Below are 22,427 nucleotides of genomic sequence, written 5' to 3' on the forward strand. Positions count from 1 at the left end.
TTTATCTCGGGCATGCTTTTAGGATGCCTCAACTACTACGTGCAGGGACAAAATGCAATAAAAGAGTTTTAAGAATGGAAAAAGAGCAAGCAGCAAACCTTATCTTCCCATCTTCATCATAAAAATGCAAAGCTACCCATATGGCCCACTGCAAAAGAATGCATTTCCTGGAGGCACTCTGCTGTCTCACTAATGCACAGATACAAGATGTACTGTACAGATATCAACTGGAGGTCACAAAATCCCACTGCTGACCAGCAAAAAAGAAAAAAAAAATGCTCATATTTCACAGTCAGGAGATTCTCACAGAGCCACACTTCACAACACAGCAGCTGAGTAAGGATTTTTAAAAGCAGCAAAAACATCAAAGTATGTTTAAGGTCCCAGATACATGATTTCTGCTCAAAATAAAGTGTCTGTTCCCACTGTTTAGAAGAAGAGAGAGCTGGATGTGGTTGTGGGTTTGCAATGACGTGCATAAACAGCATCATGCTAGGAAGCTTGCAGATCCGTGATGAAGAGCATGAGCATGTGTTCATGTGTCCCAGGTCAAAGGCATGTGACTGCCTATTCACACACTCAGGCATACACATGTTGATCAGGCAGGATGAAGGCAGAAACGCAAGTTCACACACATACAATTCTTACCTCTTCTCTGTATACAAAACACAGATTTAGAGCCTGAGTACAGTAACTTGGCAGTCAGAAAAGAGTGATTTTTCTCATGTAGGAAATACCACCCAAGAGGCAAAATCCCATTTTTCTTGCCGCTCTTCCATTCCATGTGCATGCTGGCACTTCATGCCGACATGAAGTCATAGTATATTCCAGGAACAGCTCTAGATTTTTATTTTTTTTTTTTTAAAGAAGGAGAAGTGGCAAATTTACCAAAATTGGCTTAAACCATGAAGACTTAGACCCTGAAAGATATGTAGATGGTTTAATCGCGGGACAACCATCTTCCAAGAGAAATCTTGGGAATCTGTGTTCCTGTGAACACCAGCAGAGTCAAAACCACAGTGAGGTCATTTGATGACTGTGGAAGAAGACAGAGGCTTCTGCAGGCTCTTATCCAATTTGCCTGCACAGTATTAATAACCTGGGACTTCTGACATTCGTAACGCAATCCAGTCATTTCTGATAAAAGCAGAGGAGGATTATGTACATTTCACTGTATATGACAGCATTAACTGAGGCCTTGAAGCGACGCTGTGGGTCTTGGATGGCTTTTCTATGCTTTTAAGCCACTGGCGGCTTCAACTGGAACCCAAAGAGTGCTTTTCAGTGATCTATCTTCCTTCACAGACATTAATTATTTTCTAGAGCATTCTAGACCATCTAATGAAACAGGATCGGAAACATGAACAGCTGCTTTGCCTGCTCAGTGCTGCTACCAATCTCAGATTTTCAATGACACTAAAACCACAGAACCTTTCTTTTCCAGTCTCCTAAAGCTGTGCCACAGGATCTATAGCCTGCCCTTCCAACTTCTAACCCACCAACAGAACGACAGGAGCCTCAGGCATTAAAGCAGTGTTCAGCAGGCGCCACCGGAATTCCAGGCAAAAAATTAAAATCTGGTTTTGCTTTGTAGTGACAAGAAATTATTCCAGCTAACAAACGTTCTACAGTGGGAAAAGACAATGATTTTGTCATCTCCAACTCTGAACAGTCAAGAAACTCCCAGCAGAAATTAAATGTTACAGAACCTTACCACTGACAAATATTGATTCATCTTAAGCCCTGGGCCGGCAACTCTAACACTTGACTTCCCTGAGGAAGCTGAGAAGAAAGGTTTCTCTGAATCTATGACTCCTCATTGTCAAACCAGCTAGAGGACGATAGTTATTCATCAATTGATACTGTTTCCAGCCACACAGTTTTGGGGGTTTTGGGGCTTAGACTGAAAGCAAAAAAGAAACACTATGCATTGCTTCAAACAGTGAGAAACAAAATGCACTAAAGAATACCTATGCCAATCTTGCAGGTCTGCTATTGGAAACTCCTGCTTCATTATCAGGGTTAAAATGCCACCAAAATGTTCAGATAAAAGTGCAGAATGATGCACAAAATATTCTTTCCTAACTACATTTAGCCACATGCACAGAGAGAAATAGAACACATTATGAAGGGATTGAGAGCAATTACAAATACAAGAACAGTTTTACCAGATTTTCCAACTTGCTGCATTGGTCTGAATCACACAAGCGGCACTTTCATTTGCTTTGTCCTCTAAGCAAAGCTCAGTTAAAGAGCACAACTCCCTTTTATTCTGAAGCCTGTGGACTGCAAGTAATCCAGACAATTTTTCAAACTCAGATGCCACAGGAGAAGGGGAATGATCCCTGGGTCATGCTATTTTTAATGCCTTCCTGCCATGTCATCACTTCCATTCCACTTCTACAGAGGATTGCAGCTTTGGAACAGCTTCAGTGGAGAAGACATGAAAGCCATATTAAAAAAAAAAAAAAAAAAAAAAAAAAAATGTAATTAGTGTGTTCTTCCTGTGAAAAGCATAAAGTTGCAGCCTTTTCTTCAGACCTTTGCATTCAGAGGAACAATGTAAAGGTGATGGTCAAAGGTGATATTACTGGTGGGTACTGCCAGAATCATAGACAAATGACAAAACATCCAAGAACTTCAAGTCCTATATAAAGGCACCAGATTTCAGGATCAAGGGAATGTTTATAGACCAGCCAGTTACAAAAGTGCCCTTCACTGTTTAGGTAAGACAGATGTGCACTGCTGAAACTATTCCACTTTCCCTCAGTTCAGTTATATACTGTTCATGATCTTTGCTATCATCAGGGAGAGAGAGAAGGAAGAAGAAGAGAGAGAAAAGGGGAAAAAATAATGCAGCTTCTGACCATCCAGAAGCTTGGTAAAGGTTTAAGGAATTTTTTGTCTTTTGAGGATTTCTTAGCACTGTGTGATGAAAAGAAAAAAAAAAAAAAAAAAAAGGAAAAAAAAATAATCTGTGCTGTAAGAAATCAAATTTTAAGTGAAAACAGTCAATCACTGGAACAACCTCCCCAGGGATGCGGTAGTCCCTATCGTTGGAGGTTTTCAAGATGCAATTTTATAGGGTGCTACATAATCTTATTTAGGTACCCCTTCCCATAAAATGTTGGGTCAGATGATTTTTCAAGGTCCTTTCCAACCTGGGCTGTTTCATGAGTCTATGACCACTCATCTGAGGATTTGGTTAAACCAAATGAGGTTTAACATCCACCTGAGTGCATCCTAGATTCTACTTCCCAAACCACCTATATGGACCGAGATTGTCAAAAAAATAGGCAGTTCATTTTTTTACCATTGTTAGGATTTCAATGTGATATCTGTCCAGTAGTAACACCAAAGTTACTTCACAGTGACCATAGGACTGGTTGGGCATTTACATCTGTGCTCATGTCCGTGCTCTTTCAGCTTTACCACTACTGGATTTGGATTCTCTACTTCTGGGACAGTAGTATCTGTATTACTGTGATTTTTAATTGTACAGCTGGAGCCAGACAAGCAGAGTGGATATTTCATCTTTTGCTTTCCAATTGTCAATCTTTAAGTCTAGACCACTGATGTTTATGCAGAACACCCCTTTGTTCTCCTGACCTCTAGTGACTTCTAACCCTCCTCCATGCATTTCCTGATATGTCAACAGTGAAGCTGAGACAGCTGGCATCGTTAGTTAAAGGGATCAGTGTTGATGAATGCTAACTAGGCTAATGCAAAGGAGTTACGCTACAGTTGACCACAGCCCTTCGTGTTTGTGAAGTTTCAAGGTACAAGGAGGTGCATAGATACAGGTACACGGAAGAACCGAGGTACAGGAAGAAAAAGAAAGTCTTCATGCAGAGTAAAAACAAGGAAATATGAAGACAGACATATGAAATATGTCCCCTAAAAAGGACAGTAAGGTATTTTTAAGCCCACTTGCTATATGAGAAATTATGGTTATTTCTGGCTTTAATGAAAGGTCTGATTGTGGCACAAGAAGCCATGGCCTTCTAACTTTAATTTAGGTTTTGGGGGTAAAACAGCACTGGGAGATCACAGCAGAGACTTTTGTAGAAGCTATCTAAACCTGCTTAAAAGTCAGGTTACTTACAGAGGTAGCTAACGTCCTCAGGTTCAAGACACCACAGTTTTATTGACACTGATTTCTAAGTTTCCCAGACTAAAGTTAGCTCAGGTCTGTCTGTGTGCATCATACATTTCCCACCCTAAACAATGGTGCAAAAATACTACACTGGTAAGTTGCTGTTGCTTTCCATAACTTCATTTCACCATCAGCTAACATGCATACTAATGGTTAGAGGTGAAAGAAAAGGAGACTAATATATTCAGTACTGTACCCATCATGGCACAGAATCAACTTGTGTTGCCTCTGTACAGTGGCAGTAATATCATGTCACAGAGAAGTGCCATGTCACCAAATTAATTGGCTGTCTGTAAAGTACTTCCGGATGCAAAGTTAATGACCAAGAGTAAGATCACTGTTTAATTTATAGCAATGTTCACCAGAGCAAGTGCCTGTTTACATCATCAAGCTTTGTAAATTCATCCATTCGAGTGATGCTCTCAGAAGCTCTTTGTTATTCAAACTCATTCTCTGGGACATCAAAGCAGTGATATTTCTCAGCTATTGTGTCACAGACTGCCTCAAAAGGTGACGTGAAAGAGCATTGAGCATTTTCTTCCTGTGGAAGAATGGATTTTTGGAAAATCTGTACTATTCTCTACATGGAAGGTTAAGATAGGAGGCCTGAATGCATGAACAGATAAACAAAAGCTGGGGAAAACGTCAAATGGGGAAGAAAAGGAAGAAATGTGATAATGGAAGACTAATTGGAGCAAAAAATTCTGGGAGGACAAATATTTCAAGAGAGCTTAATCAGAAGGTTAAATGTAAAAAAGCAAAAATCAGTAGCTATTCAAATTCAGATAAAAGACAACCCCTGCAAAAGAACAGGCATCTGAAAGTAGAGAATGAGACCAAAGACAAACCATAAGGTAATAATAGGCAGAATCAATCAGGACCAGATAAACAAGGAACTCAAGAGATAACAGTGCACGGGGAAAAAATGCATGAGACAAATATCAATTTTAAGGCTGTAAAAATCAGACACACACAGTTATCTGAGAAGGCTGTGGTACTGCTCAGAGGTAGAGCTCTCAAAGAACCTTCCTCCACTACTTGACAGGAAATCCGATGCTTGTGAAACTTCAGCAGAGGGTATCTCAAGACAAAAATGCCGGAGAGGCAAGACGATGTCTGTGACATGACACGGGAAAAAATCTAGTTCAAGATTTTTGGAAGCAACAGATTAGGTAAGGACACTTTAAATGAAACTTAAGTTCACAGAAATGGGAATATATGTAATCAAGAGAGAAGTGAAAGATCTGCCCGGGTCACTTCTACATACTGCATGCATTCAATTCCACGAACCCGACAGATGAAAAAGAAAAAATGAAGGAGGGGGGAAAACGGAAAAAAAAAAAAAAAGTAACACTGAGACACTGGGGTTTATGGAAGCTTTTCTGATTGTTTTTTGCAAAAGATATCAAAATCCAAGGAGTATATTTTAAGTACCCTAAAAGTTTCATTTTGGACAACTCAGCTCCTTAAATTCTAGCTAAGGTGGGGGCAGGGAAAGATAAGAGAAACACATTCCTGTACAACATGATTTTAAGAGGTTAGGTAATTGTACATGAATTGTAAGGAGGGAGAGCCTGTGTATCTCTGGGGTGTTTGTGCATATGTGCACGTGCACATATGTATCCACCTAAGAGAAAAGTGAGGATGAGTGATAGTTTTCCATGGAACGATTTGAATCTCCTAACCTAAACACACAATCTTACTGTCTCATAAAAGAATGTGAGAGATGGATTTCATCCCTTTTAATTAGGAAGGGACCTTTCAAATTCATTCACCATTTCTATTGTTGTACTATATTTCTTTCATCCTAGGGACTCTGCCTAATTCAATCCATTGAGTCCACCAGTTTAAGCCTAGTCACACGTGCAGGGAGAGGAAAGAGGAGACAGAAAAACAAATGTTAACAGACTGTCAAATTTTGGAAAATACCACATGCATCTGTGACACATAGGGCCAAGATGACTGACTGATAAAAATCTAGCCCCAGAAAAGATGATTACATAGAAATTAATCTCACTGACTGAGAAAGAATAGACTTTCAGAGAAGCCAAAATAAGGGTGCTGGCATCAACTCTGATGAGGTCTGGATCCCACCCAGAATAGTTAGGTGATTCACCAAAGTTAGGCAGTGAGTCAGTCTTCAGAATCACGCACTGCTCTTCCATACCACACAGACAAGCACATAGGATGAACCAGATATCCAAGTCACCCGTCCTCTGCTCTAACAGGTAAACTGTATACCCTCCTACCTTATCCCAAAGCCAAGAATACAGTCAGCAAATCAGGATCCCCAAGTCCCTCTGCTATTCTATTGAAGAATGACTAGAGAATTTCTCTTGAAGAATGTCTAGAGAATGCAGTAATGCGTATCTTCTGCAAGTTGCATTGGAGAGGTAAGACTGTAGCACCATCTGTTACTCATCATTATCTCTGTCTGCATAAGAGAATGTGTTCATAATGAAATTATAATTATTTTTGAAGTTAAAACAAGAGAGAAGGAAAAAGAGATGTTTTGGGGCTGTTCAAAGGAACTGGGATAAAACAGATTTTTTTTTTTTTTTTTTTTTTTCAGGTTGGGCCCAGAGATGCCACTGAGAGATATTTACTCATTTGCAAGAAAGGGTAAAGTACCACCAATTTTCACTTCTCTGGTTACAGAACACACCCAGAACCGGACTATGTTCAGACAGGTTGGGCAGGCTACAGTTCATGTTGATAAAGAAAAGACCCAGTAAACATTGCCCAGAAAGTGGCACTGCAGCCTGCCTCAGGAAAGCTGAACTCCATTTAAAACCACTTAAAAAGTAAACTCTCTACAAATTAAGACTTGGTAATGAGTAAAAAAAGATCAGAGGCAGAACTACATGCTGACTATGAGAGCGCTTAATTAAGGAAATTGTACGCATCTGCACACGTTCATTTCCAGATTTACCAATATTCCTACCTCACAAGAAAAATCAGAATAGTGCCCAGACTAAAGCCAGTTTCATAACCTAACAATGCTGGTTACATATATTCCGGATCTTTGTCTTACATCTTAAGTACATACAGCAAGCTCAAGGTTCCTCGTAGAAATATTTTCAAGAAAAAGCAAGGTCTGAATGTCAGACTCACATAATTGATCAAGAAGATTATCATCTTCAAACAGGTAACCTTCAATTTTGCATAACAAATAGTCAGAGCAAAGTCAGTAACAAAGCTCTAAAGCATACCAGTAGAACCAGATTTTGGCCAGCTTGCTTTGATTGCCAGGTCTTTCCCTAGTCACCATTAATAGATCCAGTCCTTTTTCCACCTAAATGTGAAGTTCAATTATGTTTCAGAGGAATAATGTTTATATAGGACACATTAAATAAAGATCTGGATAAGATCCACCAAGAGATTTTTCCTATCTCCACACCTGATAACAGCTATGGCCATTCTGACTCGAGACTGGCATCGACTGCTGCCAATAAGTCAAGGGCAATCCTGTGTTTTACATTACAAACATTAAATGCCTTTGGTGTTGTTTCCAGGAAGCATGTCAGAAGTGACCAAGCAGTCAGCTGAGCACAAAGCTCCCATGAATATATCTCAAACACACAATGGGGAAAGATAACAAGAAGGGCATGGAAAAAACATATTAGCAAAAAGTCCTTATTCAAAATGGAAAGACATCCCATTGAACAGAAGTACAAAAATCACCTGGAGACGAAATCTCAGGTTGCTAGTATCAGAGACCCAAAACCAAAAACCCCAAATCAACACAGTCTAGAAACAGTGCTACTAAGAACATCATTGTAACTGAAAACCTCTTTAAGAATTAAGTTTTCATAATACTCTCTTTTGACTATTTAACTAGCTTTTCAATTTAAAGCACTATGTCTTGATTTGGCAAATGGAGATGCTGTTCTCTTAAAACAAACCATCAGGTTCTTGTTCAGGCTATGTCAAAGCTATGTATCAAGATCTAGATTGTCAAAAAAAAAAAAAAACAAACAAACAAACAAACAAACAAAAAAAAAAAACAAAAAACAAAACAACAACAAAAAAAAAAAAAAAACCTAAACCTCAACCCCCCAAAAAAAAAAAAAAACAAAAACTACACAACAAAAAACTTTTAATATATGTGGACTTCTTTAATTAAAAAGTATTTGTCTTCTGCTCAGACCAGACTACCCTTCTTCCTCATATCATTGCTTATACAATTTATTGTATTACTTTTGAAGAGAGACTCCCTTTTCCCCAGCATTAGTGCCGCTGTGTGCCTAGGAGCTTTCAGGTATGTCTTTTATTCCTGGAAGTGTTGTCCCATCAGAAAAGGATCATTTTGGTCATTTACCTTGCCTTCTGAATGAATGGCAGCTGTGAGCCGTGGACAAACAGCTGAGCTGCATTTGCAAGCAAGTCTTACAATAGCATGCGTAGTACACTCAGTGTATCACTGACGTACACATTTACTAAGAAATTAAAGAAAACTCAGGAGGAATGCTCAGCAGCTGGCCCTCGAAGTTTGAACCTGTTAAATATACTCAATATCACATTTGTCTGTGGGGGGTGGTACAGTGGGGCAGAAGGTAATAGCAAAGAATTTCGTAATTTCTGCAAGCTGAATCCAGCCATTTGTTTCATTCTATGGATGTTATATTGCCTTTTAAAAGCACATTTATTTCTGGCTCTGCCTGTTCTGTATGAACCCTCTCCCCAGAATTCTGGGTGGAGAAAGTATAACTGATCCCAACCAAGGAACTCTAACAAGAATCACCTTTTCTTGTCATGAACCTCTTCTTCAGTTTCTATGCAGTAAGTGAGGATCCAAAAAGAGAGAACAGTGAGGGACCATTTATTGATGTTTGATTAGAGTCCCCAGGAAGCCACGTTTGGGTGGACAGCTGAACTTCAGCCTCCTAAGTCCTCACAAGTACTGACCAAGCACCAACAGGATAGGGAACCTCCTCTTTTTTTAGTGTCCTGAGAACTCCTTCCTCACCTATGGCCTGCACACAGGTATCAGAGAGTCCTCAGCCTTCTGGGCTGAACCATGGGGGCTTCATGAAACTTTCATTACCTCTAGGGGAGAAAGAGTGCTGGGTATCAGGGAGCCCAATCAGGCATCCTCTCCCAGTTGTCACACATTTCCAATGACAAAGCAGAGGTATAGGTAGAGTACAATTAAGGTCACTTCTTCATCTTGGGAGACCATCACAAAACACAAAGCATAAGGATATACTCCAAGCCAAAAAATCAAAAGATTTTCAACCAGCCTACTTTCTCACATAAGTAGGGATGACCATTACCATTCATGCTTTAAACGAACAGAGAACCAACAAGTGACTACAAGGGCTTGTCATAAAACAGAAGAGTATGCTAGGTTCTGAGAAAATCTACTAGGTGCAGGGCACCTCCAGCTAGCTCTACTCGATCTATGCTGGCACTGACTAGAGACACACTTTACCTGTAAGCTTAGACTCTTCCTGCTGAAGATCATTAGGACAGAAGAGCAAAGGAAAAGACTGGATCTGCTTCTTTGCATACAGTCAAAAAAAGGCAATTTAAAACAGATTTATTTATGGTCATTAGAGCATCAGCACCTCATGCAATGAACGATTAAGACTTTAAAAAGATCTGTTGGAGGAGAGAAATTACAATTAGTTTGAATTACTGATCAGTGAACAAGACCCAAATATTCTTTTGCACCAGGCCCATGCACCTTCATTCCAGGAGGATTCCAGAGCTATCTTACTTGGTAAACTCCCAGCAGAGAGGGAATACAAGCAGTGCACGATGTAGCAAGCTGCTGTATCTGTGCGTGCACCTCTATCTGCAGGAGCAGTGGAGACTATACAACAGGGTATAGAGGAAACACTGCTTGGGTAGACCTATCTTAGCTGCACTCCTGCTGAATTTTAAAAATAGAACACAACACTTTTTTCCTGGAATTTATCTGGTCTACTTAGAACTAGGTGAGAAATACTTTTTTTCCCTGCCTTTGCATCATGGGGAAAAAAGTTTCTTAAAAAAAAAATAGAAAATAAAAAGCATTTTAATTTCTTTGTTAATGAAAAATAACTCAACATACACAGACAAATACAGACACTAACTTCAGAAGAGCTCAGAACCACCATATGAACCTTAAGGTGATAGATCTGAACAGAAGTCCTACTACTGTCACATCACCTTCTCTACTTACCTCCTACCTACCATCTGCTCTAATACAGAAGCCAGATCTTCTGTTTCAGATCTCCCTTCTCACCACCCTTTGTCCTCCTGCCCCACAATTCCACCCTAAACCTCAGACAGTTTGACGGAGACTGGTACTTCCCTGCAAAAAGTCCTGGTTTTGACACACTCTGTTAAATAAAAATTTGGTTTATAAGAGACATCCAGCCTTAGTCATATCATTTTAAGATCAGTAGCAATCTGATTAGCATGAAGTACAGTGTTATGCTGAAGGCACTATACATTTTTTTCTACCGAGTTTAAGGACATTTGAGGAATCTTGTAAATGATGCCATTGAGCACTGCCCAAAGAGGGAAGCTGCATGGGAACATATCAAGGTCACAGCAATCCTCACTCAGCCCTCTCTCCCCTCCATGCCTGCCCTCAACTGCAGCTTAGCGTGGGATCCTGACAGCAGGAGGTTCCCACTACAGGCCTTTGGCTTCATCTCTCCGTCAGCCGCTGGACTCCCAGCTCTTCTCTGAGACTCTCCACACACTCCAAAGAAGAAAGATCCCAGGCATTTGTCTGGGGCTCTGGGAGCTGCTTGCCTCATTCCTTCTGAGGAAACAGCTGGAAAGTTGCCTTCAAAAACTCATTTGTGAGCTGCATTCCCTCCAAAAGTTTTATCAGCTAGCTCATTTCAAGCAGGTTTTTACAGTGGGATGGGAGAGCTGGACTGGATGAAAGAACTGGATCAACACCTTTGCCTATCCCAGGCACCAGATCCTCAGACCCAAGTCATTCTTCACAAAGTCCCCAGTGAAATCTTTTTACAGATGCAAAAACATTCAGGTCACTTTCTCATTCTCCCCATCTCACCTTTCTGGCCCCAGACTTACCAGAAAGTTACACGTATTCTCTGCTTATCTATGAAAATGCAAACAGCCACATTTTCCTGATTCTGTCTGTCTGAGAACTGACTGGAAAGACTAAAAAGCTCTCAAGACTAAAGAATTCACCAAACCAAGGCACGATGACACTGATAATGAAGAACATTGTGAAAAGAAGCACAATTTTAATTATCTTATTTTCTTAGGGAAAAACAGAAAGAGAGAAAGTCAAGAATCCTCTCAGAACACAGGAGAATTGTAAGAAAGGGGAAGAACTATTAAAGTTAAAGACCAATGTTGGCACAAAACCAAATGGGCATGAACTGGCTATGAAGAAATTTAGTTTGGAAATTAGAAGCAGATTTCTAAACATCAGAGAAGCAAGGTTCTTGAATGGCTTCCCAATAGGAAGCAACAGAAGCAAAAGCCATTTAATTTAGAGACAGATTGATAAATTTACGAAGGGAATGCTGCAATATAATTTCCTGTATTTACAGAAACGCTGTATTCTGTGGCTCAGGAGGTCTCTTTCAGTCTTGCACACCTGATCCTCTGCTGAGCCAAGACAGAACAAATAAATAAATAAATAAAATCCAGAGACAAGGTGCAATAGAACTAGAATATTAGCAGAGCAGCTAGTGTAAGGGTGAATCTGCTTTCTTTATTATGTAAATTTATGGGGGGGTTTGGAGTGGAATTCATCCACCTTTAGGGACTCAGTATCTTCATGTGAAAATCTGGATCATAAGGGAAGACCGAATCGGAAAATAAAGTTCTATCTATCTATGATCACCTGCAAAGAACCATTTATCATGCAATCATTAGACTAGACTGTGAGATGTTATCTTCACACATCTTCATCCAGGGCTTAAAGCAGTCAAAGGAACTGTAAAAAGGGGTAGATAAATGAGAAAATTAAACCAGCAAATCATTCAGGAAGAATCTGAGTTAAACACAGAAGTTTTATAGCTGTGAAATGTGTGGATGAGTATAAAAACAATCACTTGTCTTTTTCAGACTTGACTGAAAATTTACTGAAAAGAAGTCTCTGAAACCATTAAAAAGACTCATCAGGGAGAAATCTTTCCACATTATATTTCTGTATTGAAATGCCCAGGATAATACCACCCTATTCTACGCACAGAAGAAAAAGCAAAACACACGAAGCTGAAAAAGCATGAAAAATATAGTACTGTAACATAAGAAGTCATCTGTGAACTCTCCTGTAGCACATCAAACATGAGGTATTCATTCATTCCCACAAATGGAGTCAGTGTTGATCTATAAGCTGCAGCTCTGTATTACACATTTCAGTTTCATGCATTTAAGCCTGACAAACATTCCCAGGGGATTGAAAGAACCCGCTACAGTGAGCTGTGGTTCTATTTCGGATCATATCACAGCATAACAAATCACAGTTTCAGACACTGGGATAAGGGGCTCAATAAACCAAGTAGCATCATAACTTCACATATATTCCTTCCACACATGCAGTCATGTGCAGAATCGAATACACCTAAGGACCTTCAAACTCTACAACTACAAAGCAATGATGATTCTCATGCCTACATGTATCCACATGCCATTACTCATTCAAATATATATTCTTAAACACACATTATTTACCACATACCATTGTATAGCAGTAGCTATCTAACCCCGTCCAAACACACCAAGACTGTTTACCAGATCTGATCTCTCGCATTTGAGGAAGCAGAAGAAAACATAATTTTTTTTTAACGCAGAAAGTTCTTTTGAAACTTTCCAACTAGAAAAAAATACCAGTTTGTTCCAGCGGTTTTTCAGCTGTACTCTGTACAAGGCGGTCCTCAGAAGCAGAGTAACTAAACCTATTTGGTAACTCACCAGTTCCCTGTGAGTGTTGTCCTGCAAGAAATTCTGAGTGCTGAAAGTGATGCACCAGACCCCTGTTGGTCTAGCACATTTTTAAAGTCAAAGTGGTTTGCAAGTTAATTACATTTTTAGAAGGTAAAAAAAAATAATCCACAATTTAAAAGTTGGATTGGAGAACCAGCCATATTACAAGTATCCTGTACAGGAACTCCAGTCCTGCTGATCTTTGCTCTGGTTCCCAAAGAAATAATGTTAAAACATGCAAGGGCATTAAAAAACAATTTCTCTTAATAAAGCATCTTACAGCACCCTGTGCAGATTTGCAAATCTTTCTGAAATACGAAAATACTTCTGTTAACCACCAAGTAAAGATGAGAGAATTTCAAGAGAGTTCAAATATTGCTGAGGTACAAGATGCTATATTTTCCTAAAGAATTTTGCACATTAGATGCCTGACTATTAATGTCATTTGGTTCTCAGGCTGAGAAACTGAAAATGTAACTCTGAGCTATTTTGACTGTCTGGGCCTTGGGACATGAAGGAAGTCAAAGTAGCAGGCATGAGCATAAGTCTCCAAACCCTGCCAGTCACACTTTTTTATTCTCTCTCTAATGTGCTCAAAGACAAAACTCTGCAGTAGTTGCCTTCTTTTCAACTAATTATGGTGTCTTGAAAAGATAAATGAGACAGGGAAAAATAACTTAGCTAGAGTACATTTTTATTTTTCCATTTTAATTTCACCTACAAATCAGCCACCTTAAGCATGACACTGGAGAGTTGGCAAAAGCACAACATCATCGACTAAAACCTAACATCACTAGAACTCATTATTTGTTCTCAGGTATTTTCTTAAGGAAAAAAAAAAAAAGTTTATTCAATATAAATAAATCCCTGAAGGGCTTCCAACCCAAATGCTGTACAGTATTAGATGATGAAAGAACTGTTAGCAAAGTGAACAAGAAACAGGAAGTTGGAACTACCTGGCCAAGTTTCACTCTATAACCTGAGTAATGTGTAATTAAAAAATAACCAGCACAAAGAGTGAAAAACAGGTTCCAGTACAAATATATACTTTTATAACCAAGTGCTCTATAGACAGAAATAAACAATTTTTCTTTTCTAGATAATATGATTAAAAGACAGCTATTGTTTAAATGTCAAGAAAAAGGAAAGAAGACATATATACAAACATGAAAATACAAAGTTTTCATAATGTTTATAAAGAATATCTCTTTTTTTAAATACAACATCCTGCCAAAAATCTTAGTCTGTGCTAAAGTTATTACACATCCTTGCAGGTACTACCACTACCTCTGTGCCACCGTCATACGTAGTCTCTGTCCCACCTTCCAGTCTGAAAGGAAGTGTCTGCAGTTCACAGTCTTTGACTTCTATATGAGCTTAATCCAAGAGCCCACATGCAAATTTCCAAAGGGCCTCTGAATCAGACAAAGAATGCAGAGCCTGAAAACCCAGGACTCGTGTAATGCAAGTGGAGTACTGAAAAACCGCATCAGGCGATCGAATGATTCACAGGGCTGGTAATGGAATACAGCATGTCCTTCCACCAGGTCACTAGGCTGAATCCATTCTGGATAACGAACAAAAAAAGCATTGCCATTCGATGGCTGCTCATGTGAAATGAATTGATCGAGGCTGTCCTAATAAATGAGTGAGCTTGCCAGAAGTATTATTTGCCACTTGAAACAAAAAGATCACAAGGACTTCTGTTGGCATAACCTAAACACATTATAGAAGAAGGCACCCCAAATCTAAATAGCCAGGCCCCTGCTGGCAATCCGACAATGCTGGCCAAAAAAAATGAAGTTGAACAGAAAGATGCTGAACTTCAGTTCTGCTCCTCTGACTGGACCAAAACACACAGCTAGAGAGCAGCACTGGGGAAGCTGACTCGGCCGTGGTCCAAGGTGTCATTTGTTCTGTGGCTGAACAACGGGACTGCAGTCTTCCAGGGCTGTCAGTTTAACAGCTTTCACTCAAATTAAATTAATTTTGCCTTCTTAAAATGAAAACAAAAGAAATCCAACTCACCGGTGAAGCTGTCCAAGATTTTTGAAAGATAATAATCCTTCAGTTTACTGCTCTTCATAGATAGACATGAGCACCAAGAGGTAGTTCAGTCCCAGCAGCCAGTGCACCTTTCTATTCAAGCAAACCCAGAATCCTGACTTTTAGCACACACAAATTCGGCACATTTAAGCTATACATATTAAGCTTCATTTGACTAAAGTATCAAATTGCCAGAAAAATAATCACCATTTTCATGCAAACACTGAAACTTTGAGTCTGTTTCAGCTACTGTAAGATGTATTAAAAAAAAAAAAAAAAAACAAAAACAAAACAAAAAAATGCAAAAAGCCACAAACTCCTCTATCCATGCCCTGTATCCCTGCATCATTAAATCCTCTACCTAAAAGTGTATAATAATGCTGCGCCTGCTGTCAAAAGCACAAGCTGTCAACATGAGAGTGAAGCAGTAGTGTAGGCATGCACATACATGCGCCTGCACACACATAGTATTTATAAAACTGCTGCTGTAAGGGATTGGGGTTTTATTTTTTTAATTATCTGAAAATGATAACACAAGAGCTTTTCATCTGGCATGAGGCTGGGTTTCATCAGTTACTGGAAAATGTTCTCTTGGAGAAATGAATTTATAGTGTTTCTCCACGTACTTTCCATGTATTTCAAAATAACCATAGCTATATGATCATGCCAGTTAATAGATTAGTTAATAGATGTAGGTAAAGTTACAGGTCTTGATACATCTAGAAAGAGGCTGCAGAGCTAGACATGCAATCTGGCTAACACAGCATATTGCCTAATCAACACAACGCACAGATTTAAAAAAAAAAAAACAAAAAAACAAAACAAAAAAAAAAAACAACAAACAAACAAACAAAAAAAAAAAAACACCACAACATGAAGCACAGGTGAAAAGAGCTGGGAAATGCAGTTGCAAAGGGTGCCCTTAGCCTACCTGCTGTGCCTGGATGTTGCATTTTACACCATATGGCATAGAAGACAGTTCATTGTTTGATGCTCCTTCTGCTCATCCACATTTCTCACCCTGTCAAGTTTCTCAAGCAGAACAATGCATGACAGCAGGAAAATAAAATGATGCAGATGAAGACTTCAGAACCGCTTTTGTTCTGTGCTCCACTTTAAATGCCACCACTCGCACTGTGAATCAGTTACACCTCGCCCCCAACCCCCTCCCCAAAGGACAGTTAGACAAGATGGTAAGAAACAGTCCTGAGTATAAAAGTTATCCTTTCCAATGAAGGCACTGAGAAGCGCAGTCCATACTGAAGAACAGCACTGCTAGCAGGCACTTTGTATTTTCTTCTCATATGGAACCTTTACAATGCAGCAGGGCCATTTTTGGTCCCTAGGAATCTCAAAATTCCTACCTCTTTTTCCCATTTCATGCTCCAAAACACATCAACTTGATATATACTTTTGCTAAGTGTTCAGATTATTTCACAGGTTTCAGGGTGTAGCAAAGAGAACAAAAGGGATTTCACCACTGCTTTGATTTATTGGCTGGCAAGGTGAACGCAGTATTTAAATGTGGTTATTTAATGATATATTAGGTCACTACCATGGTTTTTTAAGCATAATTAAACCAGTAGAGTGTCTAAAAGTTTTTTAAAGACTTCTTGCTCACTTTCTTTTTTTTACATTTAAGAAATAATACTCTCAATAATTGATTGAGATTAAAGAGAGATTGAAGTTTTCCAAGGATTCTGATGAATCTGGTTAAGAAGAAAAGAACTTTGGAACTACAGATAAGAAAAAGGAACAGCTCAGTCTTCAACTGTCTTAGACACGAGATAACGGCTGTACATATTTGAAGAAGAAAATAAATTAATTCCTTGGAGGATGCTCATACACATGAGCATTGGCAGATCTGACGTATTCTGTCTGGAAGAGTTGGGACTATCTGCGTACGGGTATCTACTCCACTGAAATGAGTCTTTGGGGAACACATTCCTGCAATATTTCCTTTCCATCTACACCTTCAGAACTATTAAATCTTATTTACTTTCCTTCACCTTCTCTGCAAGTCAACATTTTTTGATGTTGCACAGGACAACAACTTGAGAGGTCTCTACTTATACTGATATAGATATCCCTTGTGTAATGGAAAATGTGGCATTCCAAATGATTGCAGAAGTAGAGACAGGCAAATTAATCAGACATAAAACCATAGCTATTACTGTTCAGTGTAAAAAACTGTCTATGAAATCTATTATCAAAGAACACGGCAGGTTACTACACTAGGCACAGTGAGTCTTCAATATGAAACTGAGGTTTTAATTTGGGATCCTGCTTCTGTTCTATAAAGCAAAGAGAGGCTTTACCTACAAGAGAAAATAAGGCCAGACTCACCTCAGTTATGTGAGCATCACAAGCCATCATAACCTGTGGTAACATCCTGCACTTCTTGAAGACAGAAACATTCTTACGGAAAGGATTTTGCACTAGGCTTCATTAAGTAAGCTATGATAAGATGCTCAAAGGTGAACTAACAACAAGAACCTGAAGCTCTGCAAAACAATGTTCAAAACTAATAATATTAGAAACCAAAATGTGGGTAATTTGCTGAGTAACCATGAGCTTTGCTCTGGTTAGACTCACTCAGCAGAGTTACTGTCAGCGGAAGCAAGTAGTAGACAAGCACTGCAATGGCAGGCACAGAATATATAGCATCACCAACACTGTATCTACTGGCAGGTAAAAAGAGAGGCCTCCAATGAAAAAAGCTATTAAAGGAAGCTCAGTTTCTTTAATTTGCCATAAATAGAAGTGCGGGATTTCTTCACATTTTCAATATCACACACGTATTTCATACTAAGCTAATGTTTTGGAGACTGCTGGAGTTAACTGTACAACCTCAGCATCAGCCACAGACAGACTTTCAGGGTGGATTTTCAGGTACAAAGTAATTCAAAGACAAGCACTCAGGAGCAAAGTAAAGCACATACTAAAGTGAATTTCCAAACAGCACAGTAAAAGTAGGGTCAGGCACATCAAACTGTCTCTTCCATTTGTGAAGCAAAGATTTTAATTTGAAATATAGGCAAGCAGGAGAACTGAACTGAAATCACTTCAACTACCATATTAAACATGTCATGAAGACAAATGAAATAGATGGGGAGATGCAACTGGTAAGAGCTTATCTGAACATCAGTGACAGTGGAGGAGACACACTTGCAGCGAATAAATCAGTCTCCTACCAAGACAAGTATCTGCTAGGGTCAATTGTGTCTCATGATGTCTGATAGCTCTATCATTCTCAATGAACTTGCTCCACTGCTCAGGGGTCCAGCACATGCCGCACAACACACAGGGGACAGCTGAGTAATCCCATCAGGTAGTCTGCTCGAAGGAAAATGAAAGAGATTCCTCTATAAATTTCTGAAGCAGCAGTCAGACATCTGACTAATGCCTGGTAGTTCAGAGATGAACTGAAGAGGGAAATCTTTCCTCTGATCCAGTAAATCATTTCAAACGGCCATTCATACCTGGATGTCTAATGAACCATAAGGAATATAAAGGAATAGTTATTTTTTTTTCACGAAAAAGAACTAACATCCCAAGGATGCACTGCCTCACAATAACTGTTTAACTGTCTAGTACAGGTAAGAAAGTTGATTTCTGCTCGCATAATTTACTGATTCAGCAGAAGTAGGAGCAGTCTAAACTCTTCAATGAGGTATAATAATTGGGAGCCTGAATGACTGCGTTCCATATGGTCATTCAGTTCTTTTAATCTACTTTGCCCGGCATGTCTCACATTAAGGACTCAAAATCTGCAAATGTTTCCAGTCCACCACAAGTGATTTGTAAGTAACAGGAATCAAGCCAGACAGAAACATCTTGCTGTTCAAGGCACAACCAAATCCCCAGGTTACAAGAGAAACATCAAGATCTAATAGAGTTTGTACCGGCCAGGAACTTGACAGCTCCGATTCTCTTCTCGCAACAGAACTGCACTAGTTAAAATAACACCTTCATTCCTTTTAAAGCCTTTGATTCAAGGAAACCCAAATTCCTGCTCCACAAAGCAGTAGGATATTGTTATACACACCAGGGTACACATAAGCAAGTATACACATACAGAAGTAAGGACAGTCTACTACTGTATTCCCTAACTCTTTGTTATATATGGGTAGAATATGGCACAATTAATAGTCTCTTGTACCAGTAGTAGTATTGGGATTTCTATAAAGCAAGCTGTACGCCTGCCTGAACGTGGCTCTCCCCCCTTTCCCCAATCTAATTGACAATATACAGCTCAGTCATTAGAGTTTACTGGTCTTATTATTCAACTTATAGATCTCCAACCTCTGCTACACATCTGTGCTGGATATAAAGGGTACATTCCCCTCTCAGATATCTAACTCCAGCCTGCAACTTGATCAACACTGAATGAGTTCTTCATCTCCCACACCATTACTGAAGAAAAGTTTCTGTCAAGAGATTCTACACTTTCACTCCCGTCTTCTTTATCCACGTTGACCCCACAACACATTCCGGAAAAGATAACAGGATTATTAACAGGATCTAATTTCTAGATCTGATCCACAGAATTTATATTTTTCTTTATGATGCAGATCATCACTTAAACAAGCAAAACTACCTCAGCAAGTTAAGGGAACAAAAATTAAAAACATCGACTCCTCTAACCGGGTGCTCTGGAGCTTTCTGCACGTGCGAACGATTTCTGGTTTAACCGTCCAAAACATCGTTACCTCTGGCGGGTGTTTCAGAGGGTCCCCTGCCCGCCCGCCCGCCGCGCGGGTGGGGGGGGTGTTACGTCACGGCGGCGCAGCAGCAGCGCCCTCTGCCGGCGCCACTCGGCGGCCCCGCCGCGCCTCGCTCCCCCTGCGCGAGCACCCCCAGCCCTCGCCCGGCACCCCCGCTCCCACCCGCAACGCGGGTTCGAGAAGGTCGCTCCTCCTGCCGCACACCCCCCGCTGCGTTTTAAAACCCTGCAACACGAGATTTGGTTTTACTCTGGAAAAGTAAATGACAAGTCACTACAAGCTTCTTGCAACTTTTTGTTGCTTTTTTGTTGTTTGGTTGATCTTTTTTTGTTGTTGTTGTTTTTTTGGTTTTTTGTTTTGTTTTTTTTTTTTTTTTTTTCCAAATCTCTCTCTTTAATCATCTCCATGACAAAAGCCAATTACAACCCTTACCAGCTTGCTTTCCCCACCACATAAAAAAAAAAGCACTTGCTCGTTTCCCCCTTCCCCACTCCTGCAGCAAAGCGTCAATGTGGAAAGAGGATTTCAAAATAGGAGCACAAACACTGACAAATCCTCAAAGTTTTTTTACGCTTTTATTTTGCCTCCATGTTTTCCCAGCTGCTCTGCTTAGAAGACAATTTAAAAAAAAAAAAAAAAAAAAAAAAAAAAAAAAAAAAAAAAAAAAAAGCGCACCACAACCGAACCGGCCTGCAAAAAACATTACAAATTAAGAGACTGGAAAACTGCAGCCTAAGGAGGAGGATGTGACTTGAGTTTGACTTACCAATTTTATCCAGCTGTATATTTTCCTACTTGCTTTTTAAAGCAGCTGAGCTCAGTGCTCAGGAACGTCCCCGCCGTGTCAGGGAGCCAGGCACAGCGCTGATCCCCACGCTGGATGCTGCTGGGGGGTGGGGGGGGCACCTGAGGGGGGGCGGGTGGTGGCGGCTGCTGCTGCTGCTGCTTTTGCTGCTGCTGCTGCTTTTGCTGCTGCTGGTGGTGCTGCCGGTGCTGCTGCCGCCGCGCTCTCTCTGCCGGCCCCAGCTGAGGAACTGCTTCCCATTCCCCAGCCCCGCTCCAGCGCCGCGGGCTCCGGGAGGCAGGGCCGGCCCCTGCTACCGCGCTGCGCTCTCTTAAAGGGACCGAGCGCCGGCCTGGCGGCAGCGCACGCGAACCGGCAGCCACCGGGGCCGCCCCGGCTGGCGGCCCGGGCCGGAGCGGCGGGGGCGGGGCGGGGCGGGGCGGGCTCAGCCGCCCCCGGCCCGGGCGATGGGCGCCGCTGCGCGGGCCGGTTTCCCGCGCGGCTCGGGAACGCGAGCGACCCTCTGCTCCACAGCTTTTCAGTCAGGGCGTTCAGGTGCGGCGGGTTTGGGTTTGAGTTTTGTTTTTTGCTTTGTTTTGTTTTTTGTTTTTTGTGATTTTTGCTTCCTTCACACCCTCTGCGGCGCAGGCGGGAATTATGACCCGGCGAAGGAGGAGGCCACGGGTTCCCCCGGACCGTGGGTGCAGGGACCCCAGTGGGCAGCAGCAGCGTGTCCGTGCCAGCCCCACGCTTCGTGCTGCACGCCGGCCCCGGCCCACGCTCTGCAGCGGCATTAGGATTAAGGATATCCCCTGGTAACCCAGATCATTTTGACCTTAAGAGATTTAATTCCCTGTAATGGAGAGAATATGACTTAACTAAATAAAAAGCCCTCGTTTCCCAGTTCTTCCTCTTCAGTCATTCTCCCAATAGCTTTAATCCTATCTAAACCACTGTTTCTAGCGTGTTTTCTGACTTCACTTTCAACTATATCTGATCTTAACAGCTAGATTAACGTGGGGGAGTTGTCTGCCTCGTGTGTTGCTGTCCGCAGTGGAAGAAACCGCATTCTCTGTTCAACGGTGATGCTGAAATTCAGAGACAGTAACACCATCTGCAAAATATCTCTCTCTCTCTTTCTTTAGCCCACAAAAATATATGGTTTGCTCTCTGTATAAGTCAGCCATTTGTTTTCATTACAATAACTGAACTCTCATGATGACAACACCAATCAACACCTATCACAAGGCGAAGCCATATATATACAAGTATGCATATATTTAATGGCACAGCCAGAGAAAGCAAGTTGCAGGGGAAAAATATCACCTTCAAACTGGCAGGCCAAACCAAACAAGATGAGTCCAAGTCACCACTGTCGTGTCCTCTCTGCCTGCACATACACCAATGCGCAATAAGCACAGAACGGGTACAAACTGCCAGCAAGCCATGATGTCTTTCTGTTTTTTTGGTCCTATGATAAAAGCACAGGGGTACAACCCAAAAGGTGAATCCAGCCCTTTTACTGCTAATGGTCCTTCACAAACAGGCTCAGTAGGGATCTGCTAACTACTGGCATGTATACCTTCTACCCTCTAAGCAAAGTAGCCATTTAGCCACATTACTAAATTATGATCTTCAGCATTATGAGCCTTGTACTTAACCATGTGGACCCATCAGTGTTCCTCAAGCATGAGCTGTACTGTGCTCCTGATTTTCTCAGCATAAAGCCTGGGAAAGTTTTATATGATTTACACATGCAAACTGCATGTGACACACAGTAGAAGAGATCGTATAATTCCATCAG

At 40.7% G+C, this 22,427-nt stretch overlaps 1 protein-coding gene across 4 annotated transcripts in view; it reads right to left on the bottom strand.

Annotated features, from left to right (window-relative positions):
- The window catches only part of DAAM2 (dishevelled associated activator of morphogenesis 2), a 228,943-nt gene that overhangs the window by 161,073 nt on the left and 45,443 nt on the right, over positions 1–22,427 (bottom strand). The window contains exon 1 of one of the 4 annotated variants that reach the window (XM_042789301.1): positions 20,606–20,944. The exons of the other annotated variants lie outside the window; for them this stretch is intronic. The gene's annotated coding sequence lies outside the window, so the exon portion shown is untranslated. Of the gene's footprint in view, positions 1–20,605; positions 20,945–22,427 lie in introns of those variants that run through there. 4 annotated transcript variants of the gene reach the window in all.

This window comes from Tyto alba, unplaced genomic scaffold (genome assembly GCF_018691265.1).
Source record: "Tyto alba isolate M040663 unplaced genomic scaffold, T.alba_DEE_v4.0 Super-Scaffold_16, whole genome shotgun sequence".
In the NCBI taxonomy this organism is placed as follows: Eukaryota; Metazoa; Chordata; class Aves; order Strigiformes; family Tytonidae; genus Tyto; species Tyto alba.